Here is a 14,264-nt window from a genome sequence, read left to right as displayed (position 1 = left end):
TATTGCAATTTTCTATTACTGGAGTAATTTACATCTGAGGGTTTATGAACTCCAAAATGTTTCTGTCACGTGCAGGGTACAGTGTATTATCCCACTATGGCTGTGTTTTTTTTCTTTTTCTTTTTTCTTAAGTTGTCAAGATTTTGTTACTGTGTCCAAAAGCTGCTGGTTGTCAAGTTGGCACACATATATAATAGACAAAATCTGTCCCATTAGAATGTGTAATTTTTTTCTGTTTATTGAAAACTGCCTTTGGTAAATAGTAGGCTTTTAATGTATTATTCTTTTGAGTTAAGATTGTGGCATCATCATAGAAGATTTTTAATTTTGTTGATCTATACTAATGAAAAAGTTACCATATACAATGATAAATAAAATTTGTGTCAAATAACATATAAAAATAAATTAAAAATATAAGTGTTGTTTTTTTTGTTAAACATTAATAAAAAACATACAATATGTCTTTCAGCCAGCCAATGCTAACATTTTAAATTGTGTCTTTAATTTGTGTCTAAAGCAAGAATAAAGCCACACAGAAGTTCTTAAAGTGAAGCAAATCTGTAATAAAATCTTCACTGTAAATCTGTAAGACCCAGAAAATTTAGTATCATTAACACATTTTTGCTAGTTAAGTTTTTATATTTGGCTCCTTCAGCGCTTAACTTGTGCCAGGTATAGTATATATACATATGTGTTTGTGTGTTTTATATATATATGATTGCTGTTGCCAGATATAGTGGTGTCAGCATCTGAGAAACAGCTGCCGTTCAGGGATTTTTCACACAGTTTAGCCAATATAATGTACAAGAGAATGGTGTGATAAATAAAAAACATCCTGTAAGTGGCAGATCTTTGGGTGAAAACAACTTGTTAAAGTGAGAGGTCAGAGGGGATTGGTTAGTTTAATTTAAGATAACAGAAAAACAATAATAGTCAAATGAAAGCTCTGTGCAACAGTAGAATATAGAATGTACAACTCCAAGGGTTTGTGATTGGTAGAAGTCAAAATGAAAACTTTGCACATGTTTATTCTACGAATAATCAGTCAAGAGTTACAAATGCTTCAATGTCTCTATTTACTGTGTTAGATCTGTTGATTGCAGGTGCATTCACCATATTCATTTACTAGTTTCACACTGTTACAAGTGTACTTAAGTGTACAGTACATTTGCAGTGAAATCAACTTAAATGCTTAGCATGGTGAACAATGATTCAACTGTCTCATAACCTATGCTTTCACTAGTGGCCTTCATGGCGATTCTTAGCATTTCCTGTACAGAAACATGTTGAACAAAAAATATACAGTTGATTCTGAGCATTTTCTAGTATGTATAATCTCTCTGTAGTATAAATCAAATTAAGAGATGTAATTTACACTTCAGGCTTTGGCAAGTGTTAAAATTTTGGTAGGGTGTGTTGGTTTTTATGGCATCCAGTCCAGAACCAGTGGGGCGTGAGCTTTATAGTGTGTTCTTCTTCTGGACCTTGGTCTTCCTTGCTGTAGATAGAATGGATAAACAGCCGAGTCCCATGTTGAAAATAGTTTGTACCCTTGAGATCTGTCTCCATAAAATGTGCACTCAGCTCATGCATTTGGTATGTGCTTTTAATGGTCACTCTAGGATATTATTACCTGCTCACCTCACAGAAAGTGCAATGTTTAAATCATTTGGGTGGTAAAGTCTAAAGCCTCTTTCAATTAAACTAAAAGTTATTGTTAGACTGTCATAATTTGTAACTCATCTTAACACAGACAAAATCAGAGGATAAAACGAGTAAGCAGTCAGTAATATGAAGCAACAGTTTTCAGCATGATCCCCCTTTTCACTGACACTTGTTGCAATGTTCAGAAAGATTTTCTGTAGCATTCAGTTAAATGTGCCTTGCTTGTGTAGGTAGTTTTCTATAGCTGATATGTTTTTATTATTGGCACAACACCTTCCATGAATACAGCCCTTCAAATTCTGGAGAAGATAGTATGCATTTGGGACCAGGTCTTAAGAATATAGGGAGATATCTTCTTCAGGCAAGATGTTACATCTTGCCTGAAGAAGGGGCCTGAGTTGCCTCGAAAGCTTGCATATTGTAATCTTTCTAGTTAGCCAGTAAAAGGTGTCATTTTGCTTGGCTTTTCTCTACATTCATAATGGCTAACACGGTACAACACCCTAGTACGGGAGATATCTTCAAATCCAGTTTTGCAGTGCATCCTTTGCAACTCATGAAGTACGAATAGGAACATTATTATGAAATTGAAGGGGAATATTTCCCAGCTTTCCTCATGTTTTCTCAGATTAATTATCACAAAAGCAAAATAAATCATTGTGATATTGATGAGTTATGAGGGTCTTTTGAAGCATGCAATCCATGCTCAATATAATAGAAACTGTATACATGATCTTGCTGGTCTTGACTTTCTTTGGTGTTGGAAAATCACAGTGCTTGTTTTGATTTTTTTTTTGGACTTTGTGACATAGTGATGTATCCAGGTTGCATTCTCAGTTATGAAATGCTTCTTAAATTTCCCCTATTTTTTCTACTTTTATATATTTTAGCCTATATTTTTTATTGTTGGATATAAAAGTCTCTATCACAGTAGACAGGAAACTTATTTATACTGTGGCATAAAAGAAATTGCATGTATTCAAGCAAACCTTGGTTATACATTGTGAAACCAAATTTGACTGTTAAGGTAAAGAACATGCCAAAATCAGATTGAATACACTTTCTTGGTTTTCTTTTTCCTGCACAATATCCATAGACATATTGTTACAACAATGGAATTATGTTAATGATGATGATTTCGCAATCTAAATGAATTAATTAATTGACTTTTAGAAAACTCACAATTTGAAAACACGTCATAGTCAGATATAGGCAGAGTTGCAAATAAGAACAATGGTTATTGTTAAATACAGTGGTGTTGATTGCATGTTTGGTTAAAGATGCCTGCCTGGGGTCATGCTGACGGCAGTATGTAATGCTGCGTCTTTTGATAGGCAATAGTCCACACATCTCTCACACACTTGAATTCTTTAACTTATTAAATTGGTGCTTAACTAAGTACCTTGCTCAAGTTTACAAAGTCTGTGTTATGTTTTTCTTGTGTCTTCAGTTATTTACAGCTTTAATTTACCTGTACTATTGCTTGAAGTCTTGAGACATTTCAGCATGATTGTTGCTGTTTTGATTGTTTCAAATGCATTTAAATTTTTATGCTGTTTCATTTTCCTTATAGGCTGCCTAAGATAAGTATAACCACTAAGACATGGGATGTCCAGATTAGCAGCAAAAGTATAGCATTTGCCCAGCATTATATTTGGTTTTCTTAAAGAGCTAAGGCAGCTTCACATCCCATTGCTGTGACTAAAAAGTGTAGGATTATATACTGTATATAAAAAGGTTTTAAGGGGACCCATATGCATCGTGTCTTTTACACAGTGAAATCTAGTGCCTGAACTTTAGCTGGGTTTTCTCACAAGTAATATGTCCAAAACTATTTTAATCATTTCAGTGTTCACAAGTAAACCTCTTGAGCAGGCCTACTGTTTTTTATGACAGATGCAATTTTAGTAGAATTAATATTCATGAAGCTTCAGTTTGTATTAACAACATTAACTCGGACTACTTCAAACTAGAATGTGGTACTAGAGACAAGGATGTCCCTTGTCACCACTTCTGTTTGCAATTGCCATTCAACCACTGGAAGCTCACTGTCAAAATGCTTATGAGATAAAGGGGATTATCAGAGAAGGACTTGAATGTAAAATGTCTCTATATGCAGATGATATGGTACTATATATATTTGATCCACAAAATACTGTGCCTGCAGCCCTAACAGCAGTAAAAGAATTTCAAAAGATTTCCTGTCTCAGAATTAATTTGAACAAGTGTGCTCTTTCCAGTGAATTCTTAAGCACACAATATTAGATTGGACACCTTCCCTTTTATCATTGCAGAACAGTTTAAATACCTAAACATCACAAATTAACATATAGCTCTTTAACAACAAAATTTTGCTGTCTGTTTGGAAAAAATTAAGCAAGACTTGCATAGATGGTCTACCCTCCATCTAATTTTCGCTGGACGAATTAACATTGTCAAGATGAATATCCTTCCTAAGCTTCTCTTTCAAAACATTCCAATATAATGTACATCAATAAATCATTTTTTAAGAAATTAGATTTAACCATAACCTCATTTATTTGGAATTCAGAATATCCACGTATCCACAGGGCGACCCTACAAAGACCTAAGGAAGAAGGTGGCATAGCTTTACTTAACTTTCAGTTTTATTACTGGGTGGCAAATATACAAGCTATAAAAACCTGGACATTGACACAAATAGATGAACATACAGAGGCTTGGTCCGCAATAGAAATAAAATCCTGCAGTACTTCTTTATATTCCTTGCTTTGTACCCCAATAAGTACAAGTCCGTGCCAATATACTAACAACCCAATAGTGCGTCACTCACTCAGAATATGGAACCAATGTAGGAAGTATTTTAAGAAAGTGCAGCTTTTATCTGTAGTTCCTCTGCACGAGAACCACCTTTTTCCACCCTCTCAAACATACGCTGTTTTTAATGTTTGGAAAACATTCAAGATTAAATCACTTAGAGATCTGTATATAGACAAAGTCTTTGTATCCTATGAACAATTACACTCTAAATTTAACTTTCCAGCAACACATTTCTTTCACTACCTTCAAATTGAAACTTTGTCAAACAAAACCTACCCAATTTCCCTCACCTCCCACCTACCTCTATTCCAGAAGAAATATTGATCAGTCTTGAGGACTCAGACAGCATCTCCATAATATATAAAAAATTTTAAAGTCCCTCCCTTTCAAAGATCCCAGAGTACAGTGGGAAAAGGATCTCTCACTCAACATCTCAGAAAAAGAATGGAAGGCAGCAATTCACAGAATTCACTTGAGCTCCATATGTGCAAAGCATACAATTATTCAATTTAAAATGATATATCGACCACATCTGTCTTGTTTAAAATTGTCCAAAATGTTTCCAGGGCAAGATCCAACCTGCGAAAGTTGCAGTCAAGTTCCAGCCTCATTGGGCTATATGTTTTGGGCGTGCACCAAATTAGCATAATTTTTGACAAAAATCTTTAAATGCCTTTCAGACAGCCTTGGTATCACAGTCCCTCCTAATCCACTAACAGCTGTGTTTGGTGTACTTCCAGATGGGCTTAAAGTGGAGAAGTACAAACAGTTATTGCCTTTACTTCACTATTGGCACATATGCTTATTTTGTTCAACTGGAAGAATTCTAACTCACCTCTTTTTAGTCACCGGGTAACTGATGTTATATATTATCTAAAATTGGAAATAATCAAATTCTCACTTAGAGGATCTGTACAAAACCTTCTCAAAACCTGGCAGGATCTGATCAATAAAATTTTAGAATAAGCATTTAAAGCATTGAGGAAGCAGATTCTCTCACCTCTTTTTTTTAATTCTGTTTATTTTTAGTCATTTACTTATCTACATATGTTTACTATTATTAAAGTTTTACTATGCTGACCTGGCTCTCTTTCTCATAAGAGTGGGTCTATTTGTTTTGAACCTAGTTTTGCTAAACTTGACTTGCTTGTATGGAATGTTATTTGATTTTAATTAAACTAATAAAATGTAAGTAAAATCTGGGCAATTAATACAGCGGACATCCAAAAGCAAGTTATTTCTTTCCTTGCACTTGATGTTGTAGAGATAGACTATGGTCTCACTGTGATGTAAATTAAGTTGATCTGATGGTTGTATTATTCATATTTTGAATAGGGTAGTATTCAGAGCAAGTGTTTTGGAGAGTTTTCTTACAGCATTTAATGCTTATAGCCCATGTCGTTCTGGATAATTGCTACTTTTTTCTCCATTTTTCTACCGGTTTTGGCATTCTACTTTTGACAGTGTTAGGTGTTGTTAATTGATGTGAATTCATTTTACCTTAAATTATTTTTGTTTTTATAACCATTTCTTTATCTGAAGCTTGTTTTGCAAATGACCTACTGTATATCAGTTCCCAAAGTTTGATTTATATTTCTCATAGTATTCAAAAATCTCCAAGTACTCAAAACAAACCAAACCAAAAAGAACATATTCTTAATTGACAGTTAGGAAAAATGAAACTATTACAGAGTTAATTACAAGACAATCAAAGGACAACAATAAAAACTTGGGGTACCTGCTCTGTAACCCTTTATAACTGGATTGCAAGCAAATAATTGCAGAGAGGTCTTTTTAGACAAATGAACATATAAGACAGAAGTGGCAAAGATGGTGAAAATTCTGGTTTGCAGTTCTCCCAGCAAGAAGAGGTGGTTCCAAGTGGATAGACACCGGAAGTGATGTCAGAGATGTTCTGGCCCTTCATCATCCAGTCTGCAGAGGGAGGAAGATAGAAATGTTTTAAGACATATTGCCAACCATGGTGTCATGACAGAATTACAGTCACTAGAGTCCTTCAGCTGTCCCCTATGGGCATGTGAGTGACATTATACACTCACTGACCACTTTACTTGGTACACTTTGCTAGCACCAGGTTGGACCCCCTTTGCCTTCAAAACTGCTGTAATTCTTCATGACATTGATTCAACAAGGTGCTGGAAATGTTCCACAGGGATTTTGGTCCATATTGAGATGATAACATCATGCTGTTGCTGCAGATTTGTTGGCTGCACATCCATGATTTAAATCTCCTGTTCCACCACATCCCAAAGGTGCTCTATTGGATTGAGATCTAGTGACTGTGGATGCTATTTGAATACAGTGAAATCATTGCCATGTTCAAGAAACCAGATGATTTGAGCTTTGTGACATGACGTGTTATCCTGCTGAAAGTAGGCATCAGAAGATGGGTACACTACAGTTATAAAGGGATGGACATAATTAGGAACAATACTTAGGTAGGCCATGGCATTTAAATGATGCTCAACTGGGGCCCAAAGTGTGCCAAAAAATATTCTCCACACCATTTCATCACCACCAGCTGCCTGAACCATTGATACAAGGCAGAATGGATACATACTTTCATTTTGTTGACGCCAATTCTGACCTTATCATCTAAATGTTGCAGCAGAAATCAAGACTCAGACCAGTCAACGTTTTCCCAATCTTCTATTGTCCAATTTTCATGAACCTGTGTGATTTGTAGCCTCAGTTGCCTGTTGTTAGCTGACAAGAATGGCACATGGTGTGGTCTTCTGCTGTAGCTCATCTACGTCATGGTTGGTGTTCTGCATATCTTTGGATGTAACGAGTGGTTATTTAAGTTACTGTTGCCTTTCTATCAGCTTGAACCAGTCTGGCTATCCTGCTCTGGCCTCTGGCATCAACAAGGCATAAAGCCATGTTGACGCTGTTAAAACTGAGCCTAAAATTCCCATCATAGAGACAATGATTATCCTACTGAGTTGTTGCCACTGCTTAAATGCCATATTTATATGATTTCTGGGTTAGAGATGTAGGTCATGTAGGCATATATAATGGGAAATTTGGTGAAAGGGCTTCTCAAGAAGTCTGGTAAGAATGGAACTACTTTCTTATAGGAAAGGAAGATTTAGCACTCTTGTCAAGTGTTGGTTTCAAAAAACACAAATAAGTAATAACTTACAATATACAGATATAAACCTTTTCTTTAATTTCACCCATTGTCAGTTGTTTTTGTAATTGTACTTTGTATTCTATGTTTATTTTAGGAGTGTATACAACTTAATCCCAATATGAGAAGGGGATAATTTGAAAGTGCTTTCAGTATTACTACTGTATACTATAAATAGATGGTCATGCCTCATAGAATAGAAAATATATCAGCAATATTTCAGCCATTTGTGAACATGTGAATATGTTTCAGGATCTCTTGGGTATATGTGTAAAATTGTACATAATGAAGCATTTAGTATAATTAGAAACCCCACCGCTCTCTCTCACTCTGTCTCTATCTCTAAATTTTGTGATAGTTTCAACTAAAACCAAACATATAATAGGGGTGGCACAGTGGGTAGCACTGCTGTCTCGCAGTAAGGAGACCCGGGTTCACTTCCCGGGTCCTCTTTGAGTGGAGTTTGCATGTTCTCCCCGTGTCTGCGTGGGTTTCCTCCGGGTACTCTGGTTTCCTCCCATAGTCCAAAGACATGCAGGTTAGGTGTATTGGTGATTCTAAATTGGCCCTAGTGTGTGCTGTGTGTGTGTTTGCACCCTGTGGTGGGCTGGCGCCCTGCCCGGGGTTTGTTTCCTGCCTTGCGCCCTGTGTTGGCTGGGATTGGCTCCAGCAGTCCCCTGTGACCCTGTAGTTAGGATATAGCGGAATGGATAATGGATGGATGGATATAATAGGTGGTCTATTCTGGACTCTGGATTTTGAAGAAATCAAACCTGATCTAAATTCAGTTTTCTGAAATCATGATTTTGGTGCATGGCAGAGATGGAAAAAGTACTAAAAATCTACTCAAGTAAAAGTATTACTGCATAGAAAAAAATAGCTCAATTGTTACTATCTGACATGGAAACTACTTAAGAGTAAAATTAAGTTTCTTTAGAAAAAAAATTAAATTAGTAAATATCCTCAAATATGCACATTGTGTATCAAAAAGAATAAACACAATATAAATAGCAATTAGATATATTGTGTAGTAACTTCTATACTGTAATTTATATGGCAATTACAGGTGAGGTGATTATAAATGCTAGGGTGTGTATGTATGTGTGCACATATGTGTTTGTGTGTGTTCACCCTGTGATGGAATGGCATCCTGTCCAGTGATTGTTCCTGCCTTGTGCCCAATGCTTTGTGGGATAGGCTTCAGCTTACCCATGACGCTACTCAGGATGCAGCAGGTTTGAAAGACAGATGGAAGAATGTATGAATAGACAAATTTAACCTGTACATGTCTATGAAATACAAAAAACACTTTTTGCAAGAAAATCTAAACTAAGAACACAGCAGCCGTATTGATTTCAGCTTGTAGTTATTATTGCACACTTCTATTAAAAGAGGCCTATCATTAATTGCAAAGAACATTGTACTCCCCTGCACTGGAATGGAATTTAACTTTATGAAAGCAGACCATTTTTATTGCTAAAGATTCACAATGATAATTAAAATAGATAGATAGATAGATAAATATGAACTCAATTAGGATGCTATATTCTTTATTTAGATTTTGTTTTAAAAAATGTCTTCATGTATTACAGATAATCTCAGTTAAAAACCTTACATACAAAACTGCAACTGTCTGTATTTTTTAATGTTAAATTAAATGTTGAAATTCTAAACATACAACAAATATGTCAGAAGGATCTAGTGTCATCTCTTTGTTTGTGGCTTTCTCCTAAATGTTAACATATAAAAACTTTTTTTAATTTTTAAATGCAAGTCCAAATAAACAGCACAGCAGCTGCAGTGATTTTCAACTGTATTATTGTCAGTTTCTAGGAATCTGGATCCTTCATCAACTGCAAAGTGCCTCATACTCTCCCTCCCTGGAATGAGATTTAAATTTATGAAAACAAGTCAACATATTTTCATTACCACATGAGCAATATGCTAGACAGTGTCAGCTTTTTAAAAACCAAACCTTTTGCGAGTGCCCTCACTCTTATACAGAAAATTACAGATAAATATTACAAACTTACCAATGTACATTACAGATGTATTGGAAATGGTGTATGTTCTAATTGCACCTAACATTACAAACTGATGGGAAACATCTTGTTAAAAATAATGATGCCTGGTATACTAGTGTATCCCTTTGGTCAACTGTGCATTGCTTCATTCGGAACACTTAAGTGGTTATCAGATATTTACTGAAGTATTTGTCAGTGAAATTAATAGTGATTTTTTAAAATCATTTATGATGTATTTTAAACACCCAAAAGTTTAAAAATCAACTTACTGCCATGTTTTTGTGTGAATTTGAGGAAGAGTTTTTGTATGCAGCTCACTCCACAGCTTTTGGAATGCAGTTTACACTGCTTAAGGAAAATGTTTTTTTTCTGTTGTTCATTAGACTTAACAGCTTTTCTACTTGTTATCAGTGATGTACGATAATGCTGTATCTTTTTTTTTATTTTTATAAAGAGTGCTGTTGCTTCCACTATGCTGAGAACTTTCTGCTGTGTTTTACATTTCACAGCTATCTTCACACACAGCAGAAACATAAATAAAATCTCTGTAGAAGAGATTGAAGGCAGATCATGGCCACCATAGTCAATAGAGTGGACCTTTACACAGTGATATACTGAGATGCATCCACTTCCTGAGCCTGAGAAAACTGCATGGCCATTTTTTCATTTATTGAAATGCTTTGTGCTTCCAGATCATGACTTCTGACCCCCACATTTTTTCATGTAGTCTTATTTTAATTGGCTACAGTGAACCCTGGATTTTGAACATACCCAATCAATTGTACTTTGTAACAATCTGCCTTTAAAATGTAACACAATAGAACTGTTTCTAAATACATACTGTGTAATTTTCAAACCTTAAAAGTAATTAGATTTAAAAAAAAAACTTTACAAAGTTCAACGTAAATCAAAAAACTAATTTAATTTAAAAATGACACACAATGGATAGAAGCTGATGTTTCTGCGATGGCCAATGTGTTTTATTGCGTTTATCTGTTGCAGCTACCATGTAATTTTAAAATTGACTTTGCAAGAGTGGACTTGTTATTTTTTTTAATTTATAAACTATGCTTCACCTTAGAACACAATTTCATGCAAGAAACTAATATATACAATATGTGAAGAAATAATTTTTACTTCAAAAATACCAAGCATATTCTTTAAGACTCAATCAACGTGAATCATCCCCAATCTATGTGAATTTTAACACACATGCATGTGCCTACAGCCCCACCCTGACTCCTCCCAGAATTTTGCCTATTTGAATATTCAGGTTAATATAAAAAGCCACTTCCGTTTAGTTTTTTGTTAAAAGACTACGGCAAAAGCATGTGTAAAAGAGAATTTCAGCGAGCGCGAAATGGAGGTCCTGCTCTGTGAAGTGGTAGCAAGGAGAAATGTACTGTACTATTTGGTGGCATAAGCAGTGGTGTAAACAACAAAATGAAATTGATGGAGTGGCACAGCATAGCAGAGGCTCTCAAAAATTCAAGTTCAGAAACTCGCACAGTGAAAAAGAAGTTGTCAGATATCAAAGTCGATGTGAAAAGGTGAGTCACAGCCCACTGTCCAAGTGTTAACTCTGCTGGAGGATGTAATGGAATTCTTGGGCTCACACCATTTGAGCAGTGAGCTGCTGCAATTATTAGCGGGTCAGGGGATTCCAAAATCACCATAGGCGAAGGTGAGTTTTTTCACTTACCATTACCCATACTCATTTAAATAATTTGCCTGTATAATAAGTCAAACAAGCAGGCAGCAGATGCAGTATTGCTGTTTATTCTGTTTCAGACAGTATTACAAAATATGACTCTAGGTGTTGATGATGCTGCTGTTCTGAGCACATCTTTGGGTGCTGGCTATACACACACCTCTGCCTCGGAAACTTCAGCTCGACCATCTGGTTGTGTGCTGATGGATGAAGTCACAAAATACAATAGTGGATGCTGTAAGATATGTGGCCAGTAAACTAAGGAATATAAATTCTGTACTATTCGATATTGACCACAAATTAAATGAATTGGTTATAAATTAAATGCTGCATCTGATTACCTGTTTTAACATTCTGATAATTACATGTAAAAGAAATTGTAATGCTGTCCTATTTAGCTGACCATTTGGTGGGCCAGGTTCCCCATGCTGTATCTCTTCAGGTATGGGCAGCCACATTTGTGTGCTAGATTATTCAGCAGACTGTATGCTTGCACAGTGCAATACACTTTCTGTGGACTATAGAGCTGCACATTAATAGAGTGAAAATGCTTTCTATTTACATAAGCACATTCATTCTCTGAATGCACCTTTTAGGCAACGTGCGTGCAGTCAACCGCTCCACCCATACAGTTGTCATGGTCAGACTTAGTAATGATTGAGAAATACTCAATCAGTCAGCCAATTCACGTTGAAAAGCTCCTGTGGCTTAAAACCCATGGGTGGACAGAACTTGTAAAGGATCAGTTAGAGCACAATTCCTCGAAGTCTGCCTTTGTAAAGCTGTCCCAGTTCAGCACATAGTTCGAAGAGGATATCTCTTGAAAATCTAAATCGACTTAGAAGCCAGTCATCATTATTGGACAAGAAATTGGTATGATCTCTAAATACACACTCTCTTCTAATTATTCCATTTGTGATGTGTTCTAGCAATGCTAAAGCAGCCATGGTTGTTGGAATAGTTTGTCGATTACATGCACCATCATATTGTTGCACATTGATTACAATCAAGTGCCTTAAATTTGTTAATGATATGCAGTTAATTTCAGAGTATTTGATAAAGCCCACATCATGGACACGAATCTGGGAAACCACACAGAAGCAATAGTACTGGTTTAATGCTGGCCGCTGCCTGTTTACAAAGCTGAGCAGAAACATACGTACGCATGGTCTGAGGCTGCCGTGAAATGTGTGTAGCTTTACATCATGTTTTGTTTTTATACATCTTGATGTGACCATGGAAGCAGGTCTATGTAACATTTTTATGCATATGCACTGTTAATAAATGAGGCCTCTGGTGACTCGCGGATTCGACTCCTTATGTATCGCAATTCACTGGAGGGGTCATGATCCGTCACAGTAATACTCCTTATGTAGCGCGATTCACTGGATTGATTGTACTTGTAATTGGACTGGTTTACATTTGGCTTATAGCAATTTGTGTTTTATAGCCCTATTATACTTATATTGCAGTACATATTTCTGGAAAGATTTCTTAAAAAAACATAAAAAATAAAGTTGTTGTTCCCAAACATTATACTTTTGCTAATTAGCTATAACATTGCCAGTTAGCTATGGAAATTATATTGCTACCAAAAATGTCTTTTAAAATAGCTATCTTAATAGGACAATTTATACAGAGAGTCATAAATGAGTGGATAATTTTACTGAATCTGTCAAACGGGTCCGTCTGTCAGCCGCAGCTGCTGCTCATATCTTGTCAGAAAATATTCAGCATTGGTGGTCACATGGTGTCAACTGATCATACTGTATATCCCTAGATATACATAGAACACAGATAATAATAATAATAATAATAATACATTTTATTTATATAGCGCCTTTCCCATGCTCAAGGCACTTAGACAGAATATAATAAAGAACGGCAGTGTATACAGTATATAGCATTGTACAGACCAGATAAATAAATAAAGATTAAGACAGTGAATTCTGGAAAAAAAAAAAAAAAAGAAACAGACAACATAATTGATGGTCTAGCACACACACACAGGTTACATTAGCATCTTGACAATGAAGTAAACTGAGAGAAGGGTAATAAAGTCAAATAGAGCTAAAAGCCTTCCTGAACAGATGAGTTTTGAGTTGTTTTTTAAAAGAATTCATGGAGTCAGCTGACCTGATTAATTTTGGTAGGCCATTCCAGAGTCTGGGCGCTATACAGCTGAAGGCCCTGTCACCCATGGAGTGTAGATTAGTGAGGGGCACAACATGATTACCAGAATCAGAGGACCTTAGTGGGCGGGCAGGCACATAGTGTTGGAGAAGGTCACTGATGTAGTTTGGCGCGAGGTTATTTAAGGCATTGTAAGTTATTAGTAGGATTTTATATTCGATTCTGTAAGACACAGGGAGCCAGTGGAGACGGAACAGGATGGGTGTGATGTGCTCGCTGCTGCTGGTTCAAGTAAGGACTCTTGCAGCTGAGTTTTGAATAAGCTGGAGCTGTGATATAAGATTAGAAGGGGCACCTGCCAGTAGGGAATTACTATAATCGATGCGGGATGTGATAAAAGCATGGACAAGTTTCTCAGCGTTAGAAAAGGAGAGGAAGGAGCGAACACGGGATATGTTACGGAGGTGAAAGTAAGAAAGTTTCTTAATGTGATTTATGTGGGCGGAATAAGAGAGGGAGGAATCAAAAATGACACTAAGATTTTTTACAGTAGAGGCAGGTCTGATGAAATCACTGCCAAGATAGACTGGGAAGGAGCTCATTTTATTAAGTTGCATTTTAGTCCCAATTTGCAGGAGTTCAGTTTTATTGCAATTTAATTTTAAAGAGTTCTGCTCCATCCAGGTTTTAATTTCACTAAGGCAGGTTGTGAGCTGAGAAAGCTCTGATGAAGTTCCACTTTTAACATTGAAATAGAGTTGAGTATCATCTGCATAAA

At 36.0% G+C, this 14,264-nt stretch overlaps 1 protein-coding gene across 4 annotated transcripts in view; it reads left to right on the top strand.

Moving 5' to 3' along the window:
• The window catches only part of sugct (succinyl-CoA:glutarate-CoA transferase), a 752,804-nt gene that overhangs the window by 58,604 nt on the left and 679,936 nt on the right, over window positions 1–14,264 (top strand). The window lies entirely within an intron of this gene.

The sequence above is a fragment of the Erpetoichthys calabaricus genome, chromosome 6, assembly GCF_900747795.2.
Source record: "Erpetoichthys calabaricus chromosome 6, fErpCal1.3, whole genome shotgun sequence".
Classification (NCBI taxonomy): Eukaryota; Metazoa; Chordata; class Cladistia; order Polypteriformes; family Polypteridae; genus Erpetoichthys; species Erpetoichthys calabaricus.
The sequence above is the reverse complement of the archived record's forward strand: the minus strand, read 5'-3'. Positions and strand labels throughout refer to the sequence as shown.